General features: G+C 33.6%; 1 long non-coding RNA gene across 1 annotated transcript in view; it reads left to right on the top strand.

The window, feature by feature from the left end:
* The window catches only part of LOC138704356 (uncharacterized), a 964,225-nt gene that overhangs the window by 162,893 nt on the left and 774,844 nt on the right, over positions 1–26,488 (top strand). The window contains exon 2 of the long non-coding RNA XR_011333333.1: positions 23,935–23,994. This is a non-coding gene — a long non-coding RNA (uncharacterized lncRNA). The remainder of the gene's footprint in view (positions 1–23,934; positions 23,995–26,488) is intronic.

Here is a 26,488-nt window from a genome sequence, read left to right as displayed (position 1 = left end):
TTTCTACCAGATAATTTGGAGGAAAGTATTTTTCATATTACATGGAAGCTATTAATGGCTCACGTCGAAAACTTCCTTGAAACTGTGCACATTGTTTGATCTTCACATAAAAAAGAAACGGAATAGAATTTTCGGGAGGCGGACACTGTGACCCAGCACTACGACCTTTTACGATTTATTATGCTAACCCTCAGGCGCATTCCCAAACCCACACCGGCTGACTGCACTTAGGTTCGCTGCATACCTAGGTTTCGAGCAGGCAACTCCCTTCGTCTCTAGGCCAGCCTCCTCCGTGCATCGCCAGCCGGCGATAGGGGAATGCTATTGAATGATGTCGAAATGGGGAAATGTTGATGGAATTATGTAGATGCCTAATATAGGGAAAATGGGACAACCTCGAGAAAACCCAACTACGATCTTGTCCACCACAAGTGTCACTATGGATTTTCCAATGGAAAATCCTAGGCCTGACCGGTACTCGAACCAGAACTGCCTGCGTGAATTCGCTGCCTATAGTAACTGTAGGAATGTGAAATTGAAGCTGGGATAAAATATTATCGAAAAGTAAAATAACTCTCGGTCTTGAGTCGGTAGTTCTCAGGACTGCGCGTTGGGTACAGACCGATTATTTAGTCCTGACAGCTCAGCGACGCAAAAGAGGGGGAGTAATATGAGTAGTGGGGAGAGCTCCAGAGTAGAGATAAGGGCGAGAGGTCGGTAAAGGAATGCAGTACAGCTTAACTGTACTGGAAGCACAACGCTCTACCGCATGCGTGACATCCGATAGCTGTGAAGGCAAGCGAGTGACTAACCCAAACACCCCTTGGCGTAATTAAATGTACTCGCGTGACCCAGGCGCACATCTCCGGCGACTGTAAGGACTAAATAATCGTACTTGCTTACTTACTGGCTTTTAAGGAACCCGGAGGTTCATTGCCGCCCTCACATAAGCCCGCCATTGGTCCCTATCCTGAGCAAGATTAATCCAGTCTCTATCATCATATCCCACCTCCCTCAAATCCATTTTAATATTATCTTCCCATCTACGTCTCGGCCTCCCTAAAGGTCTTTTTCCCTCCGGCGTCCCAACTAACACTCTGTATACATTTCTGGATTTGCCCATACGTGCTACATGCCCTGCCCATACTTCTGTAGGGGCACGAGCATTTATAACTACGATATCGCACCATCTACCCTTAAGTACTAAATACGATAACCTATCACTGATAAATTCGACCTTTTTTACTGCTGATTTTATTCTTTTATGATTAAAGAATCCTGTTCCTAATTGATGATTATCGTTTCCTTCCCCATAATACAACAAATGTGTAGCTTAATATCAAAGACGGACATCTGTCGTTTCCATAGTTTTGATCTAGAGGCAATTTTTTAATTCACAGTGTTCTTTGTAATATTTAACACAATTTCTTTATAAATATAGTGTTAGAGTTTGCATATGATTTCACTATAACTGGAAAGAGCATGAAAAATTGTATAAAAAACCACAGTTATCTAAATTTCGATTGAGATCAGATGTCCGTCTTTGATATTAAGCTACTCAAATAATCTGCTATTTGTGTTATGCCATTCCCATCTAACCTAACCTCTTGCACTGCCACAAAAGAGAATCAGTCCCATTCCGAGGCTTATTTGAAAGATTCGTAACAAGCTGTTTTTTACGGTGATGGGTTGTTAGCCCTTCGCCCAACCCCCAAGCTGGAGGCCACCCCTCATCGGCTGTCCGAGACTGCTTATTCAATATATTCACAGCTACCCTCCATATCTGGAGGTCGTCTCCTCGATCCGCAACCTGAGGACGCGCCATGCCGTGGTGATAGGGACCCACAATACATTGCCAACTAAATAATCGTACTGTACATAAGTTAACATTAACATACAGAGTTCCGTGTACTGGTTGAAAACCAAGACACTGAGTGACGTGTTTTCTCATGAAGAGTGTTGATAGAAGAGATATGCATCGAGGAGTAGTAGTTTGTACCAGATTTAAAATGAAAAAAAAAAAAAAAACTGATTGCAGAACATGCTATGTCTTTTTTTTAGATTAAGTCCATTAAGTAGCACATATAGAGCAGTCAATTTCAACTGGTGTACCGCGAATGATCTGCTTGTGTGCCTCGGGGAAATGAAAATAGTTAAGGTGGTCGTAGCAAAAATTGGAAAAGAAAAGTGAAAAGAATAGTAAAAAGTGAGTCCACAAGAGTCAACTTTCAGTAAACACAGTGCAGGTATGCCAACAGCAGAGAAGAGAATGACGAGCAAGCAGGGTTGGCAGGTCAGGAAAGTTAGAATATCGTACGAATTTTAAAAGAATATCGTAATTGACTTGCCTTTATGAAAAAAATCTTACATTAAGTATCTTGGCAAAACATGTAATAATAAACTCTCCAAGTTTTACATCCAGTTCAGTATATCTCAATATGAGTACCTCTTGTTGCTCTGCAAATGTCCTAATGATATTCCAATTACCTCCAATTGTTTTGCAGCACTTGAGGCGTTATGCGGTCAATTGATAACCTGATGTGTTGTCTCATTTGTAACAAATTTTGGATTGGATGTTGTTGATAGCCTACACAAAGTCCTTCATGAAACCCCAGGCGAAGAAATCCATATGAGTCAGTCCAGGAGACCTTGGTGGCTATGCTTGAGGCCCGCATCTTCCAATCCAACGACGAGGAAAATTTATATGAAAGAAACTGGCGACATCATGGTGATAATGTGGTAGAACACCGTCTTGTTTAAACGTTGATCCAAGGGAGATTTGGGGCACAGCGGAATTTTCTAGCATATCAAGGTAATTGTGCCCAGTCACGGTTTTCTTCAAGAAAAATGGACCAGTAATTGCGTTGTGCATTAACCCATCCAAACATTAACTTTTCCCGTGTCTCTTTGGTGTTCCACTATACCAAAGCACGAGGGTCCTCTGATCCCCATATGCGGCAGTTATGGCGGTTAACTTTACCGCAGAGAAGAAATGTAGCTTCATCACTGAATACAAATTCCTCAAATATGAAGAGTTTTCGTCAATGCGTTGCAGAATTTCAGTCGCAAAATTTTGTCTTAATCTTCTATCGTTCGGCTGAATGGAGTGAAGAAGCTGGAGCTTGTATGCACGTAGTTTGAATGGTTTATGAAGAACGTCATGAACAGTTGATTTGGGAATCTGTAACTGATGACTAGCCTGCCTAATGGACTTCCTTGGACACCAATTGAATGCAGCTCGTATACGATCGACCGTTTCTTCGATTATTTTTTCTTGGGATGTTTGCCTCTTTGTGGAATTCAGGTTCCTGCCTCCTTAAGAGTTCTATTCCACAGGTGGATCAAAGTTGAATTCTAGACGAAATCGGAATTGAACTCTGGTAACAGATTTACTGTAAATTCAACAAGCCGAAGCACGCACTTCATTTTTTGCTGTGGTGTCAATATTTTACTTTCGATGCAAATGATTAATGCTGACTGTTAGCAATTCGTGCAATGATAAATCGTATCTCTTTTGTTTCCTTCAATTTTCTTGCGTTGTTGTATAGATTGCTAGCAGTGTTGTTATAAAAATAAAATCTTGGAGAGTTTCTGCGTCCTGTGTCAAATATATAATAATAAAATATCCTTCTGTTAATGAATGATGAACAATTATTTCTTGATACCTCTAGTCCGGACATGGTGTATTGTTTGTTTTCATATTTCCTAAATATCAAGTAAAAAAAAAACATACATAATACCATAATTATCTGTAGTAATGTCACGAGAGGTCTGAGATTTATCTGGGAAATCTCAGACCTCGAGTGACATTTATTAGGACTATTTCGTGAATAAAATAAAAATGTAAATAATATATCCCTAAAATTCAATCACAAAATGTTAATAATTGTATATTAACGAATACTTAACCTATTCAGACATTGTGAAGTTGAAATACTCGTAGATGAATATCGATTACTGCAATAAAGAAATTCGATGTTATTATTCAGTAATGCCAATTGCGAAAAGCGAAATACAGGTTTAACAATGTTAATTACATGTACTGCACTTTTCTCTTATTATTATAACATAAATACATTTTCATTATCTGCTGAAATCATAATTTAATTTAACAGTAACAGTGGGGACGGCTATATACCAATGCTTATGTATTCACAGCGAGGTATGTTGCTGCACAGTGAAGCCATCTCTGTATAGATAGGTCTAATTAAAACACGAATTTTATTACGCCATACGAAAGGCAGTTTGATCAAAGACATTATTACTATGCAAGGTCTTTGAGTTTGACATGCGGTGATGTTACATAAATTTGAACATCTGACTTTCTATTAATTGTTTAATTTCATTCACAAAATTCAAATTTTATAGGCTATAATTATAAGTTAAGTTACCTGTGGGAGCAGGACCAATGTCAGCTGTGCCTTATTTCGACCGTAACTTACAATCAGTGCTACACGAAATCATTTTTTATAGCTCGACAAACGCATTCCCGCTGTAGTGTGTAACGGAACTAAAGCTGCATCTACACAGTTCAATATTCCAATCGCGTATGCGTGCAATCTGGGAAGAATATTGAAACAATCAAGTTTAAAAGGTACGTTCAATTAAGATGCATGAAGATTTTGTGTCTACATGGTGCACCGTTTTGAGCGTCGTCTTCACTGCGTAAATATATTAATTAATATTAAAAAACAATCTTTCATTCATTGCTTTAAAGTTGAAAGAAACGTTTAACCGTGTAGTTGCATCTTAATGTATTCATGATAATCAATTTACGGGGAAACAGTTGGCGACAACGACTAAACAAAAGAACGACCATGAGATAAATTGATAGCGATAAATCTAGCTGCAAAAATTATCGCAAAATGTGACTGTGATTGGTTGGAATTCAAAGTTTCATTGCACTTCATTGGTCGAAAATGGAATGACGTCATATAAACGAAATAGTCACACTAATATTGCATTGTAATAATTTTCTGTCATTAAATTTTACAATTTTCTATCATAAACATTAAATAAAAATAAGAATAGTGTGTCAGTTCTATTTGTGAATAATATGTATTTTGTTTCTCTTCTCAACCATTTTTGCCCCATGCGCCATTTCACCATCATCCATTTTATTATCATTCCCACTTTATTTCATATATTAACGCGTATACATTTATGTCATTTATTTGTATTTTGCAGCCCTTGTTCCCTGCTAAAAACACTCAAAATTCTCCCCTGTTGTGAAGTAGAGCTTTAGATCATATGAGTGTGCCAAAGGATTTTAAATTACACCTTTAGTGTGCCACATATTGAAAAAGGTAAAAAAAACGCTGGTGTGCAGTAATAGGTGCTAAGGTAATCTGCTCTGAATTAGTGACAGTTGTAAATCGTATTGTATGGTGGATTTCGCCCAATAATTGGCAAGCAATGTGGTAAAACTATTGAAATCAATCATTCAATCAGTGGATGTCACTCACTTGAACTTGATGAGGCAACAGACAGCAAGCACTGTGGTCTAGTGACTAGAACGCTGGACTTTTGCTGTGGACCCTGGTTCGATCCCCGGCGTACTCCCGATTTATAATTTGTGTGCGGGAAGCCCATGGTTCAGCTAACACAGGGATTTTCTCCGTAGCAGTGGTTATTTAAATAACTTCACAGTTTTTCAGTGAATATTGATATTAAAAGAGTCTATTCAAGAATGAAGAAATAAATATGATTGCTGGAGGCTCGAACTTTCGATTAGTAGGCTACTAATCAAACGGTTTGCAGACCTGTGCCGTAATGATCTACGCTACTGAAATTGATAGTACTAGTTCGGCATAACACGTGACTTTCGTATTCATATTCTCTTCGATTGATTTTATATTTATCAGTTGTAGGCCTATTATTATTCCACTCTTCAGAGGCCCAGCGTATCTACAATTTACCCTCTATTCCATTTTATAACATATTTGAGGCTCTTTAACAAAATGCCTACCCATGAGATCACCCATCTCCAACATCTTAGCCTATTTTTTCATACGCAACATATAACAGACACACATTCTAAACAAAACAACAGCAAACACGCAGACATCATTTACTGGCACAGATACGTACACGACATACTAATGCTATACAAACAAAAGACAGTCTGAAAACCTACACAAACATATCAACAAAATACATCCAAAACTACATTACACACTATAAACCGAAAACAACAAATCCATACATTTCTTAAGACATCAGAATAACAAAAACGGACAATAAATATATGTTCTAAACATACAGGAAACCCACTACCATAGTAACACGTATACACAATACCTCGAATCCCCCCCCCCACAACAAAAACACGTAACGTTCCGATACATGATGCACAGACTCATCAATATTTTTGTGTGAGATGGTGCGTATTTCCTTGCTTTCCGCACAAAACCAATACGCGGTAAGTGTGAAATATCACATTCAGTATTCCCAACCTAACACACATAACAATTTCCCTCTTCTTACCGCTTAAGCGCCATATTCATTTTACTGCTTTAGGCTTTTAACATATTATTTTTAGAGACGTTTAACATAGTAATAATTATAAATTGGAAACTTACCACTGCAATTTCACCTAAATTGCAATGTTAATTATTGTTTTTAAATATTTGCAAAAATTAAGTAAACTCTACAACACCACAAAAGTGACTGCATTTGTAATGCAAGTAACATTAAGGAAGCCGTGAAAAAATCAACAATATTCCAGATGCCGATGTTATTACTGCAATATGTTATATAAATAATATTGTTAAAATATTAAAATAAAAAATAAATCATTACATAACCTTACCGTTTGTTTTAAGTTCGCATTTATAAACTGGGGGAAAAAAAAGACAGACGTATATCACGGCCTACTGGAGTATAGTAAACACAGAAAACATTTTATAGCAACAATGTTGAAGATAGATATTTTAGTTTTTAAAAGTTGCCGTCATTGAACAGAAACCAAGATGGAGATTTCATTGCAACTAATTAGAAATACCTCTTTCAGGTATGTAATAAATGATCTTCGCACAAAATAATGTACGATACACGAGCGGTATGTTTGTTTTCATGTTCTCGGAAATTAAAAAAGCTCAACTACGTTTCGCTTTTTCAATCTTTTCCTCGAACATGAAAACATCAACATACCGCTCTTGTAACGCATATTACTATTATGAGCCAGCAAGACTATAAGGAAGAAATACACGCTATCAAATACATAGCACAGGAAAATGGATACAACCCAACATAATAGACAACATCATAAGAAAGACTAAACGCAAAGAAGAAAACATAATACAAGTGAAAAAACTAATACATCACGTTAACATACTAAAACATCACGTTAACATACTAAAACATGAACAGATACAAGATTGCACCGTCTTTCAAGAAACTAAAATACAACGTCGCATACAGAACACAGAACACATTACAAAAACATTTTAACACACATACAAGACACACAAATAAGTACAACTTAACAGGGGTATACAAAGTATTATGCAATAATTTCAATGACTCTTACATTGGACAGACTGGAAGATCATTTCAAACACGTTACGAGGAACATATCACAGCCACAACGAAACTACACCCTACGCAGGACACATCACAAACTCCAATCACAACTACATCAACATAGACACTGACATGAAAATACTACACATACAGCCAAAAAAAAAAAACACACACACACACAGAAACTTAACATTCTAGAACAATATGGAGTTTACAAACATACAAAGCACATCTCCAGCACATCTTGAAATTTCTGCTAGTGAAGCATCAGTTGTCCCCTTCAATATAATTTAATTTCTATTTATGGTATTTTGTATAGCAACAACAGGTATAATGTTTTCGCAGGTGAAAGAGTTTAGTGAGCCACTGTGTATAAAATATTAAATGTATTATACTATCGTATTGTTAACCGTTTTGTTAAAAACATCATTAATGTCTAGGAACAGTGTCATGCAAGTCCTTAAATAACCTAAACCCGCCACTGTTAACCGAATTGATAGCGCGGTTGAAAGACGGAGGGAGCAGTGGCGTGTGGTGATAAATAATCCTGGTGGTGCACAAATATTTATTATTATTATTATTATTATTATTATTATTATTATTATTATTATTATTATAGGTACTAACTACTAAATATCTATTAACATATGTTTTGTAGGTATAGATTTACATAATTTTGTTAGTCAAGAAATTACAGTTAATCAGTTTCCTATGTAGGTCCAGTAATAGCAAAGTGAAGTGTTCAATTTCTATTGCAGCACACCGTAAATAATATTGTTTTCACTATATTGCGTTTTATAACACAGTTCACACGCTCACAAGGATTCGAAACGTGTGACTTCAAGGACTTCGTGCTGTATAGTGTTTGTTGTGCTCTTAAACACTGTTCCTCTTTCCAAATGTTCCTTAAGAGTGCGTCTAATTCAGAACTGAAATTGATGAGGCCAAGAAAAATACTAGCGTTTAAAGATGAGTTTCTGTCTTCGTGACCTCTTAAAGCCAACTTAAAAGCTGCACAAAACGCACGCATATATCTGTTTTTGGTAACTTTATCATTGTGAAGTTCAACAATCCAATTGAATCCAATTGTGTCTATATGTTTGTTTGACCCAACACTGCTAATTTAACATTATTGTTGATGTGTGCAGCTGAAGAATCATGTTTTTAAATTCTTTCATTCATGTGATTCAAATCAATCATACCTGCAGAACGATAATAAAAATTATTTAGTTACTACGCACAGTCCTAAATTCAAACAGAAAAATAAATAAAATTCATATAACGTACTTGTTTTTGTCAATAAATGTTCGCCGTCGAACAATAGGCAAGGAAAACAAAATACAGCGTATATTGCATTTTTCGTAAATCGGAATGTTGAATTTTCTTGTCACTTCTCTATTACCAGGGAACGGATTTATATGGACTAAAAATATATGAAATATGTAAATATATATGTAGTTATTTTTACCAAAATATGGAATTAAATATGGATTTTTACCAAAATATGGAATTAAATATGGACTTAAAATTATAAAAAAATGACTATGTACGTTAAATATTGGTACATTTTAATCAAACTAAACAAAAAATATAATGGACGTACCTTATCTTCCAATGTAGTTTCAACAAAACACAATTTTTATTGTCTGTTACCATAACAATAGGTTACAAACATTTCTTTCAAGTGCTGAAAAGTGAATCTTCTTCTATTGTCTCTGAGGATAGATTTATACTGACTAAAAGAGCGTTCGACGTCACAAGAAGTAACTGGTACATAATTCAATTTCACAATGTCTGCTGGGGATAAGTCCAAGTTAATCTTCACTGTTGATTCACCACTCATCACAGCAACAACCTTTTGTAGTTCTTCATATCCAGGGTTTTTTGAAAGTACAGTGTCCACCTTAGCTCTTACTGCATCTGCAACTTTACCTCTACCACGATTCAGTTGTTCCACAGTACTATTTATAATTTCAAAACTTTCAGATAGTGAAAGGTGCCTATTTTGGAGACTTTTGAGCGTTTTTATGATGCATGAAAATGTATGCTGAATGTGAGCTAAGTCATTCTTCACACTTATGTCACAGGTAACTGTTTTCGCAGTATCAATTGAGACTGCATCTTCAGAGTCCAATGCAAGGAGAACATTGTTAATAGAGTCTATATGTTCGGCATAATATTCAACTGCTTCTAGCCATGTACCCCATCTAGTTAAAATTGGCTTTGGTGGCAATGGAATTTCAGGGTACATTTCTTTCAACACGTTAACTCTACTGGGAGCTTTGAGAAATACTTTTTTCACTGATGAAATCAACAAATCTACTTTAGGGAAATTGTCTCTGACCACTTCTGCCACACGATGAAATGCATGCGCCACACAAGTAAAATGAGTCAATTTAGGATATACAACAGATAATGCTTGTCCAGCTTTGACCATATAAGGGGCAGCATCGCTAATAAAGAATAACACATTATCGTACATAATACCCTTTGGCCACAGGATACCCATAGCTTCGTTGAATAGTTTAACTATAGTTTTGTTATTGCACTTTTCTAGAACATCACAATGTAAAAGAATTCGTTCAGAATATTGTTCACTTAACAAACCGATAACTACATTACCAACAAGTCTACCTTCTTTGTCGGGAGTCTCATCAATGGAAACCCAAATTGAACTATCTTTAATTTCATCTCTTATCTTCTGTATTGTCTCATCGTAGATGGATGGAGCATACGTCTTCCTAAGTGTTGACTCATCCGGGATTGTATGTTGAGTATATTTTTCAAGGAATTCCCTGAAGACCTTATTCTTTAGTTTGTAGAGAGGAATATCAGCAGAGATGAGAGAACGGCACAGGTCGATGTTAAACTCAGATCTTACATTCAATGTTCTTGGTTGTGTTAAAAACAATTGTCTCTGCTTGGAATTTAGTTGTTTGTTGGCCTGATGTTTACTAGTTGTAATGTGTTGTTGCACCAGGAACTTTTGTGTAGATGATACTGCACACTGACACAAATTACAAAATAATATTTTATTGTCAGTTGATAAACCATCTTCTTTAAATTCTGAAATGTAACTTGTTAGTTTTGATTTTAAATTGACTGAATGACGTACTTTTGGCATATTTACCGTCTTTATAGTATGATTTACAAAACTGAACCTATGTGTACTCTGACTGGCATTTAACTGTTGAGCTGCACAACTGAAGTCTGTTAAAAATTTTAAATTAAATTAATACAGTTTTGTAACTTACTTTCCCATTGTTGATAGGACTGCTAATTTTCAAATAACTCTGATGTTAAAGGGATTACTGAACATGTGTTTAAATCTCTATTGTTGAAATGTATTTTTAAAAGTTAATGGAATTTTGTTTTGTTTTATTGTTAAACCTAATATAATATGGACTGTTTTATATGAAATATGGAAAATATATGGAAATTAACGAAAATATGTACTAAACTCTAAAATATGGAAAAATATGGAAAATAAAAGTAGGATTTTTCAACCCTACACATTGTGAAACATAAAGATAATGCAAAATATAAATTATATTAGCTTTATAAGTAAATATGTATTTACATATAAATCCTTTCCCTGTCTATTACTATTCTTCGTCACTTATAATTTTCTACCCATCTTCTTTATTTTGATCTTTTCGTGTAAAAGTCTTATAGATGATTTAAAAGATTTTGCTCACTATTCATTGTAACATTTATGATGGAACGAGCTTGGGAACACATCTGAAAGTGCTCCTAACCCCTCCTACGCACACTGTACTGCCTCCCTACCATGCTCCAAAGCCTGCCAGTGAAACAGTACTACTGCGCATGCTCGAATGGAACAGTGTGCCGCAAGTGTCGAGCGGTAAATCTAAGTCCCAGGCGTCAACATGAACAGTAGGCCTAGACATGCAGTGTTATTTTTACATAGTATTATAATAAAGAATTATGTCGCTCATATAGTCTACTGCAGCTCATTGATATAACTTTAAAAACATGTGTTATTTGAAGAGGTGGTGCACTGCTCCTGTGCTCCTTAAGAGAAATCGCCACTGGGAGGGAGCGTGTGGAATAATCGTTACACAATAGTCCAGTGACCTTGCCGAGTTTCCAGTCTGGAATAGAGGGTCACGAAGGGTGGTAATACAACTATTCAAGTCAGCGCCGTTATTTCTTGATACAACATCTTAAGTACAGTAAGTTGTAAAATCCTTACAGTTGTTACGGGCAGCTAATTTATTACATTTGCATATCTTTCATGAATATACAGGGTGAACCGTAAGTAGTGTCATTAATTGCGGTGGATGATTTCTGTAGTAAAGCGCAACAAAAAAGTAAAATATCATTTTGATATATTTTGAATAGTTTTGCAGAAAAATGTGCATTTTAAAGTAGATGAATTGGGAGATCGTACAACGCTGTGTAATCAACAGGAAGTGCACATAAGTCTGTATTGCTCTGAACAACCCCTTGGCTTGTTATGGACAGGAAAGTTGAAGTTCATTGTTTTTAATCTCGTAAGAAAAAATACAAATGATATACTATTTAATTTCTGTTTAGAGAGCAAAGCACTGCTCATTTCAAGTCAAATAAAATCTTGGAAAATTTAAAATAAACTCTACAACCTAATTTTAATTAAATGTTCAGAAAACGCAGACAATAAGATACGCTTATTTGAAACTAAATTGAAAATATTAAGACACATTCCTACTCTCCCATTTCAATTGAATATTCTAGAGAACGTAAAAATAATGTTGCTTATGTCAGGTTATAACAACAAAATTTTAGCACATTTAAAACTGTAAAGGAAAAAAAAAAATAAAAATACGATATGATTGTTTTGCGTTAAACGAACTCAATTAAAAATATTATTTTTAAGCTCTTCGATTTAATTTTAATTAAATATTCGGCGAACACAGGAACAAGAGATGCTTTGTTTTACGTCATTCAAATCTAATTAATGATTAAAAAATTCCCCATTTGTCGTACAACAAGCATTTTCTTCAGCCAGTTAGAAAGAGTTCCCTCCCAATTTAATTTTTAAAGTATGTAGTAACCGTAAACTTATATACAAGAAATCAAATTTCCCTTAAAATCAACTTTATTGTGTGTGTTATGTTTGCATTTCTCGTTGTCTCCTACATCTCTCGCATTACGCGAACTGTGGGTCTCCTTTACAGGATTGTCAGAGTGCGTCAGGTTTTTAAATTTCTTTGCAGAACGAAAAGTTACATTTGTTGGGATCAAATTTCTGCACATCTAAAGGACAAAACTAAAATTATTTCAACTATTTATCAACAGTAATCTCACTAGACGTTTTGATTTATCTAGAGAAAATCAAAACTCGAGTGGAATTTAATTAACTATTACACGATTAGAAGAAAGTATGTAAAGATTAGAAGTAATGAAGTACTCCAATACAATAAAATATTAATTGGCTTACGAAAATACAACTGTCTTCAAATGTATTACTGTACCAACTCAACATTATAAATATTAAGCTAGTAGATGGCAGTAGTGTGTTATGAATAGCTGTTATCTTATCAGTTTTGCCAACTATGGAATCTTCATTGAACTCTGTGGACGGTTACTGGTCAGAAGGTTTTGCTGATTCAGTTTCATTTTTATTAAAACATTTGACAGATGATTTTCAATAAATCTTAGTATTAATCAATCTCTGATACGTGACTATCCATAATATCATATAGCAGAAACTATAACAAACATAACCGAAATAATAAAAACAAGTGTTAGAAAAGTTTTAATTAGGGATGATTAAATAAACAAGAAACGTTTTAATTAACAATGATGAAATAAAAAATAAACATGAATAATTTTAAAAGAAACAATTATTGAAAGTACAATTTTCAAATTTGAATGTTTTCGTGGTTGGTGGTTCAGTTGATGTTATATTGGACGTGTGCGTAAAAGAAGTGAACTCCTTGATGTACAGTTACCCTTAAAAGGAATGAGACGACTCTTGGTCGTCGGAAGTTGAAGTTCTACAGCGCGGTTCACTCGATATCGACGTAGGCCTAACAATAAATACCATGACATATACAACAAGAATTGTTACAAGGACCACAACAAGGACAAGGACCAGAATAAGAATCACGAAGAAGATAGCCATTTAAAGCGACGATTTCACAACATTGCTCGAGTCACAAAATATCATTGCTTCTCTGTACCGAATGGCAAATGCCTGCTAAGGGATCTACATTCTGGACTGCTACTATCGCTGTCTTATCTCGGTAGCTCATATAGTAGCGTGTCGGTTCCACTGTATAACCGAAACGTCTCGTGTTCGATCCCAGGTAAAACTTTTTTCTTATTGAGGTGTAATTAATTTCTTCAGATTCCTTCGACTGTCTAATTTGTCGAAAAATATGGAATAATTTATGCCCAATTTCTGGGTCTTACAAGTGGGATGAACCTCGTCAAAAAATATCTTACTTGGAAGTTAAAATTAGTATTCTTCCTCAAACAATAATCATAAGAAACAAAAAGAGACCTGTTAACTTAAAATCTTGTCCACATTCCATCAGCTTCTATTACAGCTCTAAGTCAATCAGGCATGGATGTCACGAGATTGTGGAATAGGTTCTGATCTCCGGCGAGATCTTCCCAGGTGTCAACAACGTGATTCCACAATTCGTCTCGCTTTCGAGGACGTCGGTGGGCATAGGTGGCTATTCTGTAGTGACATAAACATAGATTATCTCTCGGAACTTTTCCGTAAAAGTAAATTAAATTCACTCCTTGAAACTGACAACCTTAGTCGTAGCGTAATTTTTCCACCAGCATAGAAGCTTAAGTAGCACAGTCATTGATAAAATTTTTGTACACAGAATTAGACTGAATTTCTATTCGACAGAATCTATAATTGATGGCTTGTCTGAGCATGATAAACAAATCCTAAGTGTTTCTGATGTCACTGAATAATTTCAAAATATTAATTTAAAAACTAAAAAAGGGTCGTAAATGCTGTATCTAGTGATTATTTACATTTATGTCTACAAAATGAATCTTGGAAAAACGTACATGATACTGGTACTACTGATATTAAGAGTAAATGTATTGTATCTTTCACTTAATTTCAGAATCACTTCAGTGGATGTTCTCCACTCAATGTTGTGAAAAAATTCAAAAGTAAAAAAAAAAAAAAAAAAAAAAAAAATGTAGATAACGCAGGGACTTAAAAATCTCATGTATTAAAAAGAAGAATCTCTATGTAATGAGCTGCTATGTAATGATCCTCATGTTCTTAAAAACTACAAGAAATACAGTGTAATTTATCAAAAATTATGAAAGAGGGAAATAGAATACATTTGAATAGAAAAGTACAAAATTCAGATAATGCAATTAAAGCTATTCGGAATGTTATCAAAGTTAAACTTGTAGATATTCTAAGAAAGAAAATATTTTTTCATTAAAACAAGTGATTATAAAGTAGAAGATTCCAAATCTATTGCAAATTCTTTTAACGTCTTATAGTATATGGAACAGAAATATTATTGACAACTTAAACATGAAAGATTTTGCAAAAGATACTACAATTGGTTACTTAATAGTTGCATTTAATAATTAGTATTAATACTGTATATGTAATTAGTCAATAACTGCAACATTGCTTTTTCATTCAATCATAACATGAATAAAATTGAATGCACATTAAATTAAACACTATTGGAAACACGTAGATATAATAGTTAAAATCAACTGAAGGGGTGAGAATGAAATAATCCAAAGCCACACTTTTAACAAAAAGTGTTTTGTGCGAGTGCATTTCTTACACATATGGGAAAGCTACTAATAAAATATTGTAATAATTACTCAGCAAATGACATAGCCTAAGGACTCTAAACCTTTGTAAAGGTTTGTCTGTGTGGCTTAGGAATATTTTTAAATTTCATTTTAATTGTTAGTTTTTAATATATATGCATTTACATTGTATATGTGTGTGTATATAAATGCATTCACTAGATTCAGGTTTATAATATTATAACTTGTAACTTTGCATTGTTTGTGATCATTGACACTTAATCTCAGGACTTTGTAAAACTCTATTTCAACGTTACTTAGCTATTGAACATTATTTAGACAAAAAAAATCGTTGATGTAGACTGAGAATCGAACTCGCTCTTTTCTACACAACAGGCAGAAGTCTTAGCGTCTGAGCTATTGAAATGACACGAAAGGTTTCCTTTCTGTGCGGAGTGTCGAGCTAGCCATGAAGGTCCATTGTCGATTTAACTACACGATTTACGTATATATTTATATTTTATTTACGTAATATTACCATATTTTTTGCAGTATTTGAAGTGAATTTCGGAACGATGGTAGTAACAAACCAAATAGCATGCATTCAAGTAACTCAATATTCGTTATCTTGTGTATCAGTGCTCTGGTCTCCGATCATGCGCAGTGTCTTACATCTGAGACTTAGGAATATTCAATCGTCTCATCCTTTTTCAGGGAAACTGTACATGGTGTATCCCTCAACTTATTCAGAATTGCCGAATGTTGCTTTTCATATATGACCAGTGATCTTTATTAATTCTTGTTCTTGAATGCCAATGCGAGTCATATTTGAAAGTGATGTGCATCGACTGGAGTGGTTTGTAATTTACTGTTTTTTGACGACCAGACCAGTGCAGTTTGAAATGTTGGCAAACAAAGAAAGAAATGCTAGGGTAGTGATAAAAATAAACAAATGCTAGGGAGGCGATAAAATTGTGGGATAAGCAGCCACGATTGGTTGAAAGACGTCCTTTCGTACCGATTTATTGGCCGAAAGTATTGTGACGTAGTAAAAGTGTAATAGTCATCAGAATACACTGCTCTCTTGGTTTTCTGATGTATTTGTTCTTATTTATTAGTAATTCAATTTTTTTAATATGAGATATTATATAATATATAAATTAACTATTTAAATAAAGTAATCTCATTGATTAAAGTTCACGTTAACACTTTGTTAAATCATAAAATTTACTCTGTCACACGTTAAAAGTGTTAAAATTGTTTAAAAAGGTATTTACCTTCGACAGACGGCCCGTTTCGACGCTATTTGTCGTCGTCTTCAGTGTCTCTTGAACCCAGCACAGAAAACAAAAGCTACAGCAGAGAAAATCTACATACAAAACAATATAAAATATTTACATCACATGAAAAACAAACACAATACAAATGCATATAAGACATATTTGCAGTTAACAAAAATAGTACATCATATACAATTAGAGGGAATTATTTTACATACGAACAAAGTAATAGCACAAATCAGTGATAAGATAAAGAAACGACATAGAAACAAACTGGCAACATTAACACATAAACAAAAAACCAAATACAACACCACACACAAATTCCATCCTAAGATATTCAACAATACCAATGTAACATTTAACCAAAATGAAACGAAATTACTTGAAAAAGGACTAAAACATAACCTACAATATAACAAGACACCAAGAACACAACAAATACAAATGATCATCAATGCAGAACAGTGGTTCAAGAGACACTGAAGACGACGACAAATAGCGTCGAAACGGGCCGTCTGTCGAAGGTAAATACCTTTTTAAACAATTTTAACACTTTCAACGTTTGACAGAGTAAATTTTATAAAGTAATCTAATTTACTAGAAAGAGATTTTATATTGTAATAATTATTTATATAATTATGTTGAATAAATTTTATTCAGCTTCCTCCAAGTGAAGGCTGCCTAGAAGACAAAGCTTACCTTAAAATTGTTGTTTATAATGGGGGAAAAAAGAAAACAATGGAGAAGGAAAAGAAAAAGAAATAACACAATTATAAATAATTGAGAACGACTAAACAAAACACCATTAATTCCAGAAGAAACCTAAAATTTCCTAGTATATTATATACAGCCTAAATACTACAGCGTTATTGTAAATTGATTGAGCATATCGGCAATTAATTCTTACTTTTTTCCAAATACGCTATGAAATGTTTGATATACATTTCTTTTCTCGAAAAGGAAGTAAAACCGAGCAAAATTGTATTAAACTTTTTTGTTTGAAATTTCTCAAAGAATAACTCCTTGATATTGACATTACTAACAGCTCACTCGTGTGTGTGTGTGTGTGTGTGTGTATGTGCGTGCGTGAGTGTGTAATCTTAACCGAGCTTCCGTAACATGAATTTATTTAAGTTCAGCTTCGGACAGACCTGGTTCACACGATTATGGAAAGGATGTCTTATTTTGCACCTAATTTACCCCACCTCTTTAATATATTTTTGTCATAGACTATCCTGTAACAATAATTGATCCATAAACACCCAGAAAAAGCAACAAACAAACAAAACAAAGGAAAAATGGAGTGGAGTCTTCCATAAGAAATTTGTTCACGTGTGAAACTAAGCTTTTACGAAATCAACAGAAGTTTTCCGAAGGGGACTTCTCATGTGTCAGCCTTTAATGTCATGTCATTGAAGTACAGGTGTTTTCAGCCAATGACAACTAAGCTTACAGGTGTTCAGCCAATGACAAGTCAATTAATAAATATATATAATAAATTTTCAGTCAAATACACTTTTCAATTTGTGAGGTCAGATAATCTGTTACATCACAATAAAACATGTAACGTCGGGTGAAACATTCCCCCTTGTCTGGATGCAAACAACTGAACAACTATACAACTATGGCATTCACCACGACGAATTAGACTGCGTGTTCTTCTACCATCAGCATTTGCATCACAGCTTTCTTTTTAAATTCATATATTATATTTAACATTTTAACATAGTTAATATCAAACTGTACAAATTCATTTATTTTATTTTAATGACATGATCTAATGAGAATAATTAACCTTTAATTGTATAAGGTTAAAATCATGCTGTGCCTTCTCCATGTCTCACATACATACGAAAATCTAGCATCAGTGTTCAGCTTTACCATGTACAGTTTACCTCAAGAGGCACGAAACTTATATAATTGTAAATGCCAGTACGTGCATTACTTACTATAATATTAATTGTTAGATTAACTTATCACCTATTTTTAAAAATTGTTTGCATCTCATGCACCTGAAGATGACTTTTTAAAGTCGAAAATATTAGTGACTTCGTATTAATATTGTGATGTAACAGATTATCTGACCTCACAAATTGAAAAGTGTATTTGACTGAAAATTTATTATATATATTTATTAATTGTATTCACACTTTTCTGAACCAACATGTCCTTCAAATGACAAGTCAGCTTTGTACCGTTATAAAACCGCAAGTATCGATTATTCTCGGATATGCAATCGAAAGAGAATTAGCGAAGTCACGGAGGCTGGAAATCCAATACTGTCGCAGAAGGTTATGTTCTGTTACTATAATAAGTAGCGTTAATTGTAAATAATATTCAAATAAATTCAATTTGTCGTCTCGTTTTTCAATGTCGAATTCAATAATCAAGATTATACCAAGTTTAACATGATTACATCAAGGTCAATGACATTATTGTTCCTCGGAAAAAATCAATACTTTCGCGTCTGCGCACATCTCACAATTCACGACCTAGAACAAGGTCACTTCCGATCTTGTCAGATACAAATAAAATGTATACATCTGAATAATTTCAAGTTAGAAATATGGTCAAGCATAAAAAGTCGTATGAAACTCGCCTATAATGGTAATTAAGAAGCTCGTATGAAAATTATGAAACTCGCTTGCGCTCGTTTCATAAACATCCATACTCGCTTCTTAATTACTATCATTATAGGCTCGTTGCATAATGTACTATTTTTTGTCTAAGATGTTACATGACTTACTCTCGGTATAATGTTATACATCGAACTTTAGTTTTATAATCCGAAACATGATTTTTTTCCCATGTTGGACTGTTATTCCCAAAATGCATTATATTGATTTTTTTTTTGCATTTTATATCAATTCTAGGTACCTACGAAGTTTTGTAATAAATATACAAGGTGTATCTAAATTGGTGTCAAATATTTCGGGGACATGTTCCTAACACCAAAACATTACAAAAAGTTCATATGAACATTGGTCTCAAAATAATTTATTTCAGAGTTACAAGACAAAATTTAATGTTACAAAAATTGCTCGAAGTGGCTTCCTTCTGCTTCGATGTGTCTCCTAAACCTGCGTTACATGCTCTGGCGTACTCTGTTGAAAATTTCTGGAGTGTTTCGTATTTCGTGAAATCCAGTTTGGATACGCTCTCAGAATATCAACATTAAATACAGGAGTCGCATAAACCAGGGTCTTTAAATGTCCCCAGACAAAGAAATCCATTGGATTCAAATCAGGCGATCGAGCAGGTCATGCAATGAATCCCCGTCTACCAATACATCTTTGGGGAAATCGATCATTAAAAAAATTACGAACTATTAGACTGAAATGAGCTGGAGCAGCATCGTGTTAAAACACATTCTTTGGATGACGTCCAGAAGCACATCATCAATTAAATGATGCAAATCATTTCGTTCTGTTCACTCACAGAATACATTTTCTTCTGATTTCTTCGCTCTACAAAATACAAACAACCAAAACACCATCAAACAATCAGCGGTCAATGAAGGGACAGATCCTTTAATAACTGCCTAACGAATGGTTTTGAGACCCATGTTCTTATTAACTTTTTTAATTGTTTTGATGTTAAGAACACGTCCCCGAAATATTTGACACCAATTTAGATACACCATGTATAATGATATATTTAGATACTGCAATTATAAAAATTGTGCTTTTTTTTTTTTTTACAAATGAGGTATTTTTTTCAAAATGATTAATTATTACTTTTAACCTTTAAAATTATTTCTTTTAGAAACAGAACTCTTAATTATTGTATACAACATTATGTTTATTTCATTTACTTGTTTCCATTGAAATTGTTTCGCCCTTAGAGGAAACAGTGTGTGCCAGAGCCCAGCAGCAAATATGCTACACATTAAAGTAAAAAAAAAAACTAAAAGTTTTAATGACATGGAGCTCCGTGTGTGTCTGTGTCCATGTCCGCGGATATAATTACCGTTGTACACCTTCCTACAGCATGCTAGCCCGTAGCCACCAAAACTAATTGGCTAATTAGCGAGCAGGCAATGCGCAATGCATATTATCCAGTATGCCGTGAGCCGTTCCGGAAAAACAAGAAATGCTGGAATTAGCTGGATAGACATGGGCGACAATAAAATTTCCTTGCCTTAATTTCTGCTACAGCTTTGAAATTAAATTTCTCAAGGAACTCGGTGTATCTCTAAGATTAGAATTAAATCTCTTCCATTTAAATAAACATCTGTGTACTTTTCTGTCATAGAAGTTTTATCTAACAAAACAGGATAATAATTAACATAAGGCATTATATTCTGTTTTCATTCTACAACTTTCTCCTTGTAATATAGAGAAACAAACAGGATAATAATTAACATTAGGCATTATTTTCTATTTTCATTCTATAACTTTCTCCTTGTAATATAGAGAAACAAACAGGATAATAATTTAACATTAGGCATTATTTTCTATTTTCATTCTATAACTTTCTCCTTGTAGTATAGAGAAACAAACAGGATAATAATTAACATTAGGCATTATTTTCTATTTTCATTCTATAACTTTCTCCTTGTAATATATAGAAACAAACAGGATAATAATTAACATTAGGCATTATTTTCTATTTTCATTCTATAACTTCCTCCTTGGAATATAGAGAAACAAACAGGATAATAATTTAACATTAGGCATTATTTTCTATTTTCATTCTATAACTTTCTCCTTGTAATATAGAGAAACAAACAGGACAATAATTAACATTAGGAATTATTTTCTATTTTCATTCTATAACTTTCTCCTTGTAATATAGAGAAACAAACAGGACAATAATTAACTTTAGGCATTATTTTCTATTTTCGTTCTACAACTTTCTCCTTGTAATATAGAGAAACAAACAGGACAATAATTAACATTAGGCATTATTTTCTATTTTCGTTCTACAACTTTCTCCTTGTAATATAGAGAAACAAACAGGATAATAATTAACATTAGGCATTATTTTCTATTTTCATTCTATAACTTTCTCCTTGTAATATAGACAAACAAACAGGATAATAATTAACATTAGGCATTATTTTCTATTTTCATTCTATAACTTTCTCCTTGTAATATATAGAAACAAACAGGATAATAATAATTAACATTATGCATTATTTTCTATTTTCATTCTATAACTTTCTCCTTGTAATAGAAACAAACAGGATAATAATTTAACATTAGGCATTACTTTCTATTTTCATTCTATAACTTTCTCCTTGTAATATAGAGAAACAAACAGGATAATAATTAACATTAGGTATTATTTTCTATTTTCGTTCTATAACTTTCTCCTTGTAATATAGAGAAACAAACAGGATAATAATTAACATTAGGCATTACTTTCTATTTTCGTTCTATAACTTTCTCCTTGTAATATAGAGAAGCAAACAGGATAATAATTAACATTAGGCATTACTTTCTATTTTCGTTCTATAACTTTCTCCTTGTAATATAGAGAAACAAACAGGATAATAACTAACATTAAGCATTATTTTCTGTTTTCATTCTATAACTTTCTCCTTGTAATATAGAGAAACATACAGGATAATAATTAACATTAGGCATTATTTTCTATTTTCGTTCTACAACTTTCTCCTTGTAATATAGAGAAACAAACAGGATAATAATTAACATTAGGCATTATTTTCTATTTTCGTTCTACAACTTTCTCCTTGTAATATAGAGAAACAAACAGGATAATAATTAACATTAGGCATTATTTTCTATTTTCGTTCTATAACTTTCTCCTTGTAATATAGACAAACAAACAGGGTAATAATTAGCATTAGGCAATATTTTCTGTTTTCATGCTTTAACATTCTCCTTGTAATATAGAGAAACAGACAGGATCATAATTAAAATTAGGCATTATTTTCTGTTTTCATTCTGTAACTTTCTCCTTGTAATATAGACAAAGAAACAGGGTAATAATTAGCATTAGGCAATATTTTCTGTTTTCATGCTATAACATTCTCCTTGTAATATAGAAAACAAACAGGATCATAATTAACATTAGGCATTATTTTCTGTTTTCATTCTGTAACTTTCTCCTTGTAATATAGAGAAACAAACAGGATAATAATTAACATTAGGCATTGTTTTCTATTTTAATTCTATAACTTTCTCTTTGTAATATAGAGAAACAAACAGGATTATAATTAACATTAGGCATTGTATTCTATTTTAATTCTATAACTTTTTCCTTGTAATATAGAGAAACAAACAGGATAATAATTGACATTAGGCATTGTTTTCTATTTTCATTCTATAACTTTCTCCTTGTAATATAGAGATTGTGTGCTCTCGATGTAGGTCTCTGGCGTTTCGTCAGCCCACGCGAGTTATGTGGATATAAAGGGAAAAGTTGAGACGGTGTCGGGTGGAGTTCCCGGGTAGCTCAGTTGGCAGAGCGCTGGTACTTTCAACCAGAGGTCCCGGGATCGATACCCGGCCCCGGAACAATTTTTCCCTTGAAATTATTCAAAAGAACTACTGTTACATCTTAAACAAAGATATGTGTCCATATATTGTAAAAACGTCAGCTCTATAGCTTCAGCAGTTTTCGAGAAAATAATTTAATATTCTGATGATATGAAGTTGCGCACCAATATTACCTTAAAAGCATAGTAATATTAGTTACTTTTGAAACATCTACAGCATCTAGGTAACTTTGCTTTGTACTGTAATATTGTTTTGATTAGTTTATTGATTACTTTTATAAGGCTAAAAATACCATCAATATCAATTCCAACTTATGTCATACTTAATCTCTGTCTTTGGAATATCACTTTCTTTATGAATGATGTTTCAGTCACTTAATATAGTATAGTTTTACTACTATGAAATTTATGTGAATATTCCTTCTTAACTCTTTAATATGTTATTAACTGCAATATTAAGAAACTGGTGTTAGTACTTTGTTTTACAGACAATATAGATAATATCAAACAGAAAGAAGCCATATAAAACAACGACATAAAATTTCACGTTCCGTTTGCAGTTTGTACACCACTGTTTTCTTAGTCCAACAGGCTCCTTCTTCATATACATAATCCTTGCTCCTTCCATACCTAACGCTTGATGCCCGCGCACGACGTCAAGGTCAGACAAGTGCGCTTGCTTTGACATCACTGCTATATATTACTATTTTTTTAAGTGAATTATATTCACATTTCCATATAATATGCAGGCTATATTTCCTTATTTGCAATGTTCCATAAATTTTCATAAGATTCATCCCTTTGGGATTGTCTTGATATTATCTCTTTCGGATTTATTACGATTTTTCATTAAATTATTTGCTCTTTCTTGCTGAACAAGCAAATGATTTCCAATTTCAGATACGTGCGACAACTGTTTGGAAGAAGAAGATAGAGAGCTTCAGCATCTTCTTTAATTGGGTGAGTAAATGATTTTTTGACTGCTTATATAATATTTCAGATGAACAGAAGTGGTGTGTGGAATTAATTATATTGCGCTGAGTATTGTCGCGTTGCAGTTTCTCTATAATAGAGGTAAGCCAAAATCATGGGTCCGAGTTCAATAATTTAGTACTCAAGTTTAACATAAGATAGATAACAGCAATTAGTACAATATATGCAAAGGTAAACTCGCCGAGTATTCTCATAGATAGGAAACAGAAAGTTGAAAGTTGAAATCAATACAACTATGAAATCTGCATCGACATGGGGAACTATTAATAATGGAATTCCTCAAGGATCAATATTAGGTCCCCTACTTTTTCTAGTGTTTATAAATGATCTTGCCCCCCCCCCCCCAATAAAAGATGTAGGTCATCCCATATTATTTGCAGATGACACAAGTATAGTAATTACAGCCAATAACTCCAAAAAATTCCAATCTTCAACAGAGGAAATTCTCTTCAAAGTATGTGACTGGTTCTCAGTCAATAAATTGGTATTAAATTGTAACAAAACTAACATAATTCAATTTAAATCCTGTGCAATTTCAACCTCGCAAATTTCTAGTGCAATAATTAACAATAGATCCCTGTTAGAAACAACAACAACTAAACTTCTTGGCTTAAAAATCGATAATGTGTTAAATTAGAAAAATCATATTGAAGAAATTACCCCCAAATTAAATTCAGCTTGTTTTGCTATTAGATCTATGCAAAAGATAGTAAATATCAATACCTTAAAAATCATATACTTTGGATACTTCCACTCGATAATGAGTTTTGGAATAATATTCTGAGGAAATTCCACAGATAGTAACAGTATATTTCTATTACAAAAAAGAGTAATTAGAATAATGGTAGGTGCCAAATCTAGGGGATCGTGTAGGAGTATTTAAAAAAAAATTACAAATAATTCCTATGCCTTGTCAGTATATCTTTTCATTAATAGTCTTCCTCGTATGTAATCGTGAAAACTTTGTAACTAATTCAACAGTTCATAGCATAAATACACGTAAAAAATGACTTTCATACTCCATCGGCAAGTCTATCGTGCTATCAAAAAGGAGTGCGTTATATGGCAGTAAACATTTTTAATTGCCTCACTATCGATATAAAAAATGAAACTCAAAACATACGATTATTTAGGGCCAAATTAAAGAAGTAGCTAGTTTCTGACACCTTCTATTCTGTAAGTGAATGCATGACATTCAATAACACTTCATGAAATTGAGAGTAAAACTTTGTGTTGTGCTAGTAGACTATATTGTAAATCTCGTCTGTATATATTTCATCTAGACTGTGACTATAAATTAAGACTTTATAATAGTATTAAGTTTTTTGACTTGTTCCATATTCTAGCTGTAAAGCAATGTATGAATGCCATGGAATGTTAATAAATACAATACAATACAATACAATACAATACAATACAATACAGATTCATTGCAAGTTTTTAATCTGCGTTCCATATTAACACGACAGACATAAAGCAGATATTCAGTTCCCTGTCAAACCCTTGCTACGGCTGCACTGTCCAACGTCGCTGCAAGTGGTGGTTCAGAAACACACGAGGAAGTCACATGTGGTAAGATCTGGTGAACGAGCTGGCCAACGAAGGAGTTGTCGATACCCCACAACTGCATGAACTTTTTCCATTATGTCTTTCCCAGTCTACGAACGTCCAGTCGATTTTCTTTTACGAATGCAACCCGTATCTTTAAATTGTGTGTATTACGTACGAATTGCCTTTCCACCAGTTGAGTCTATCCCAAATTAGATCCGGAAATTCTATGGAACGCTGAAGACTGAGTTGTTTGCATGATAATCAATAGGGACCGGATTTTTATGTAATTACATATTATATTCCTTTCAACCTAATCGTATATAAATAACCAATCTTTGCGAATCTTGTAATTACCATTAATATATTAAAATTTGATACTACATATTTTTAAATATAAATCTACATATTCACTATTACTTCTCTTAAAAAAAAACTTCTGCTGGGGAAGTTTAAAATTTGAAATGCACAGATTTAAAAAACCTTTTTACCTACACAAGAAAGAATATATTTCGGGACGAAACATAACGTCCTTAGTTCCAGGAAGTAATAGAGGCACTCACCCCATACCGCCCACTGTAAATATGAGTGAACAAAAGGCAGCCTTTCTCATACAACTATCTTGTATTTGTAAAAATCACTCAGAAAGTAGCGTTGCCTTCATGCGGTGCATGGGACGAGGACGACATGATTTGTCTCAAACTATAATTGTTCTGCACACGTCTTAACTAGCCGTTCCCATGCAATTTGCAACCTTACCCACCCTCTTCCTAATCCTTCCAGGGAAGACCCGTGTCAAGTCTAACATGAACTGCAATAAAGTAGCCGACTTTTGAAAAGAAGCTGGAGTAAAGGAACAAACTGGAAAGATGTTGAAAGATTAAAATAAATAGCTTTTTAGGTTATTGACCTC

This window comes from Periplaneta americana, chromosome 8 (genome assembly GCF_040183065.1).
Source record: "Periplaneta americana isolate PAMFEO1 chromosome 8, P.americana_PAMFEO1_priV1, whole genome shotgun sequence".
NCBI lineage: Eukaryota > Metazoa > Arthropoda > Insecta > Blattodea > Blattidae > Periplaneta > Periplaneta americana.
The sequence above is the reverse complement of the archived record's forward strand: the minus strand, read 5'-3'. Positions and strand labels throughout refer to the sequence as shown.